This window comes from Lethenteron reissneri, unplaced genomic scaffold (genome assembly GCF_015708825.2).
Source record: "Lethenteron reissneri isolate LAM-NWPU_2019-01 unplaced genomic scaffold, ASM1570882v1 scaffold_115, whole genome shotgun sequence".
NCBI lineage: Eukaryota > Metazoa > Chordata > Hyperoartia > Petromyzontiformes > Petromyzontidae > Lethenteron > Lethenteron reissneri.
Window position 1 is genome coordinate 2,107,190 of NW_026890838.1, and position 5,340 is coordinate 2,112,529.

Below are 5,340 nucleotides of genomic sequence, written 5' to 3' on the forward strand. Positions count from 1 at the left end.
TAATTGAAAAGAATTCAAATAATTTTGTGTGTGTGCATAAGTCGATGTGTGGGAGTCTTGTGTGTGCGTGGGTCCGTGTGTGTGTCTTAGTCGATGTGTGTAGGTCGATGTGTGTGTCTATGTATGTGTGTACGTCCGTGTGTGTATAAGTGGATGTGTGTGCGTCAGTCGATGTGTGTGTCAGTAGTGGGGAGCGGTAGTGTAGCGGTAAGCGCGCTGCGCTACAAACCTGGTGACCCGGGTTCGATTCTCGCTCACAGCCAATATCAGTGACGATTATTTGAACCGGTCCTGGGCCTCCCCTAGGTCGACTCAGACTCAAATGAGTACCTGATGTGATGTGTAAACATCGCCACTAGGGAGACAAAGGCAGCCAGGCGTGGTGTTGGTCACCCACCCTCGTGTGCCGTGCCGGCCTTTATAGGTGCTCGCTAACCGCACTTGCCCCTACAGTCTGTTAAGGCTATATGGGGGATCTTTGTCTTTGTGTGTGTAAGTTGATGTGTGTGTACGTGGTGCCGGACGGCAACGCTGTGGTAGGCAGTGCAGTGGGGGGAGGGCCAAGTTAAATTGGCCATTCGTAACCACCACAGTGGCCAAATGGGGGCTCTGGACGGGTGTGAGGGGCTGGTAACCCTTCCACCTTCAATTAATTACCACTAAACCACGTCTCAAAAATTAATTAATAAGCTTGTGCCGGAGGCCCCAGGGGGACAGCCGTCTATGACGTCTCCCGGCCAAACCCCACTCGGGGATCCTCCAGAAACAACAAAAACTACCACGTATGGCCAGGTGGAATGTTCGAACGCTCTCTGCGGAGAAGAGGCTGCCACTCCTCTGTCGGGAGCTGGACCGGTACCGCCTGGATCTCTGTGGTATTCAGGAGGTCCGGTGGACCGGCTCTGGCTCCAGCCACCATAAGGGGTGGATAGACCTCTTCTCGGGGCAGGAGACTACCAAACAACAGGGAAGTGGCTCTTCTCCTGAACAAAAGAATGAAGGGGGCGTGGGAGCGTAGCGGTAAGGTGTGGGAAGCTGTAAGTCCCAGGCTACTTTGGGCTCGCCTTCCCATCAACCAGAGGCGAGGAGTGGTGGTCGTGGTTACTTATGCCCCCACCGAAGACGAAAATCCATGGAGGGATGCAGGCAAGGCTGACCTCCTGTCACAGGTGCTACCTAAAGTGGCCCCTCGGGATAGAGTCATCTTGTTGGGTGACTTCAATGCCCGAGTTGGTCATGATGCTGGCACCTGGTCTGGAGTGATTGGAAGGCATGGACCAGATCAGCTGAATAACGGCAGGAGGCTGCTACATTTTTGTGCAGCCCATGGGCTTATAATTACCAACACGCTGTTCTAACATCGGTGCATACACACAGCATCATGGATGCGTGCCGGGTCCAAGCAAGAACATCTGCTGGACTAAATAGTGACGGATCAGCAGATGTGGGCCCATGTCCTTGACACCAGGACCTACCGCAGAGCTGATCTGCCCACTGACCATCGACTTGTCATTTGTAAGATGCGCCCGCCATTCTTCCACTCTGGTGGTGGGTGTACACCCAGGACCCCATTCAAACCCCCACTCCTCCTGATGTCGAGGGGAAATGGGCAAGGTTTAGGACTGTGGCTCATGCAGCTACAATGACTGCTTGGGGTACATGGTCCAAACCTCCCCAGAGATCCTGGCTGACAGAAGAGGTGTTCAAGCTGGCTGAGAAAAAGCGACAGGCCCACTCTCATCGGCTACAGCATCCCACATCAGAGAATGAGGAGGCTTACAGCAGCCTTCGCTCGGAGGTTTGGAAAGCCGTGAGGCGCTGCAAGGATGGGTGGTGGTCGCGGGTTTCTGAGGAGACGAAGTCTGCCTCAATGGCCCACAAATTGCTCTTTAATGTCATCCTAAAAGGAAAGGGCGGTCCTGCACAGATGCCATATTTTCTGTCCATCTGCTACAGCAGAGGTGTAGGGAATTCCAACAAGACATACATCTCTGCTTTATTGACCTGGTCAAGGCCTATGATACCATCAGTAGGCCTGGCCTCTGGGTTGTTCTTCGTGCTTTTGGAGTCCCTGACCCTCTGCTCACGATCATTAAGGACCATCATGATGGCGAGCGGGCCTGGGGAAAACTACCTGGCCGGGAGTCGGAGACATTCCCTGTACACCTCGGAGTGCAACAGGGATGACCTCTGGCTCCTACATTATTTAACATCTATTTCAACCACGTAGTTCGTGAAGCCTTCAATAGCTGTACCGGAAGAATTTCCATCTGGTACAGATACAATGGGAGGCTGATCGATGCCCGGGTGCAGTCAAGGGATGGCTCCCTATTGCTCAACCACGCTATGTATGCCGATGATCTGGTAATTGCTGCTCAATCAGAGGAGGAGTTGGAGGCGCTGCTGCTGAACCTGGAGATTGCCACTAAGAGATGGGGCCTTACCATCAGCCCCACCAAAACTAAGCACCTGCCTGGGTATTTTGTACCATCAGTCACTCCACCCCCACAACTCCCAATTGGTGATAGGGCAGTTGTGGAGCGTGTGGAGGGTTTTCCATTCCTGGGCAGTGTGCTCATGACAGGCTCCGGTTTAACAGCAGAGGTTTCACTCCGAATCAGTGGAGCGGCATGATCTTTTCATCGGTTGCGTAACGCTGTGTGGAAGCTACCTGGTCTGTTGCTCCGTACGAAGCTTCAGGTCTTCTCGGCCACAGTCATTCCCTCCCTTCTCTATGCTTGGTAAACGTGGACCCCCCTAATGGAACATCTTCGCCGGTTAGAAACATGTAGGCTGGCCTGCCTACGATCCATCCTGGATTTAACCAGGCTGGATTGTGTGAGCTCACAAATCCTTAAAAGATCTGGACAAAGTACCATTGGTGAGCTCCTGCGGCAGACAAGGCTGCATTGCTCGGTCATGCCCAGCCACCACATGCCTAAACAGCTTTTGTTCGGCCGGATCGAGGGGGCTAAACGGGCGCGGCATGGGCTAGAGAAGAGATAGAGTGATGTGGTACAGGAGGATGTGGACCTGAGTGGACTTGTCAATGACTGGTACCAGCGGTGTCAAGATCGGCCTCTGTGGAGGCTCGTGAAGGACGCTACTTGGCAGTTGGAGGCAGTCGCCCTCCAGCAACAACGGAGGGCAGAGAAGCGATGCTCACAACAATGAGTGGAGCGCCGAGTGGCTAATACACAGCAAGTTGGCAAAGTAGGGGGCACCGGTGGTGCATCAGCCAGTCGTCTCAGTGAGTCGACCTGTGGCATCTGGGTCTGCCCAATGACATCCTGCCAGCGGGCGTTCGATACTTCACGTGGCCTCAAAGTGCACATAGCCTGGCAAAAGCCTCGTGGTGACATCACCGCCACTTAGTGGCAAATAGCGGTTGTTGTGTGCATGTGTGTGTCAGTCGATGTGTGCGAGTCGATGTAAGTGAAAAGAAAAAAAGATTGCGCATGTAATTCGATGTTTGTAAGTCGATGTATGTGTGTAAGTCCATGTGTCTCTTTTGCTGGGCGACGCCGAGTACTTCCTGATGAAAATGTTTGTGCGTGAGTGGAGAGCGGGAGTGCAACGGTTAGCGTGCTGCGTGATAATCCCAGCGACCTGATTTATATTCCCAAAGAGCCAAGCCACATTTGGCTGTCGCCTGATGAAGCTAGTTGTAATTACTGGCGAAACGTCGTCCTCAGTTTGTAAATGCTGTGGGCTTGGCTCTCCAACACACAACCGGTGTGCTGTACTAGTGACGAATTGGCCACGTTGTTTACATGACAATCCTTACTAATTGGCTGTGTCGGGTGGTGGCGGTTTTAACAACACATTTCTATATTTACACAATCTAACCCAAACAAACTTGTATTATGGATATATATTTGGAGTTTGCGTGTCTCTCTTCCTCCATGTTCGCGTGAAATTTTCTCCGGGTCCTCCGGTGTTTCCCTCCACATTGTCAACATCATCATACATTTTCAAACGTTAAGCCACTTTGTTGTGGACAGGTCGCTTCTGAAAAACAGCGGTATAGCTCAAGTGGGCTCTGCCTGGTAAAATAAAAAAGAACTGTAGAAATAAAATAAAATATTTTCCAAGTAGTGAGCCAGGTGAAGACAAATTCAACTTAAGCAGAGAATTAAAGCAAATGTAATCAGGCGAGGGCAAGAGGCAAGGCCCCGGATGGCTAGGCCCCGCATTGTAATGTTACAACCTGGACATCAATTCCATACTCACTGCTACTCAATTGATATCCCTACCTGAGTAAACAACAACCACCACGATGCGAACTTCTCACCTCGGATCTCAGTGAGTGCGCGCGCAAAGAGGAAGCATCTTGGTATCTCGTGACGTCACGCGGTAGCAGGTGACTTGCGGGGTACAACACACTCCCTTTCCCCAATTAGCGGCGATGTAACTGAATAAATTATATTAACGAGCCACCAGTGACTGGGCGTAACTTTGCCCAAATAAGGATTTTATTGGAACGGAAAAATGGAGTAACCAACAAAATGTGGCGTCACGCTCAAAAGCGTGATGGAGGGGAGGTTGGTTGGGGTGTGAATGCCTACACCTCGCCCAGGTGTCTCACACCGATGAGGTAATGCGTCGTGGTGACGTCAGAGAGCAAGAGAGCGCGGGGATAGAGTCTAAGTTTGTTTAGATTACCTTTCCATTGCTCCCTCTCTTGAACAAAGATATCAGGTTTGTGAATTTTTGGTAGCCCATAAAGTCTTGGTGGTTTTGATGCCCTTGGTTTGATCAGGTATTGCTCTTCCTTGGGATAAACCTGATCAAACCAAGGGCATCAAAACCACCAATACTTTATGGGCTACCAAAAATTCACAAACCTGATGTCCCATTAAGACCCATAGTTAGTACAATAGGCTCTGCCACGCACAAATTATCACAATACGTAACGAACCTCTTCGTTCATCAAAAACTATGAACATCTCGTAAATATAATTAAATATATTAAGCTTAATCCTAATGATATTCTAATAAGTTTTGTATGTGACCTCACTGTTCACAAGGGTTCCGGTCAACGAGTTAATTAGATTACACGACACTGGTAACGAACAAAGGTTTAGCCAAAGATATCCCAAGACTAGCTGAACACTGTCTAAAGAACACTTACTTCTTGAAATTAAACATGTTAAAGCGCTGCAAATGAACGGTTACAATGATGCACAAATCAAAACAGGGCATTGAATACCAAAACCAAATCAAATAACAAGAGCATTGAAACTGCCCAAGTAATTAAAAACGATAAAAAATACCATACATTGCGAGAGTAACTGATAAACTAGCCAGATGTTAGGAAAACAAAACATCCGAGTCAGA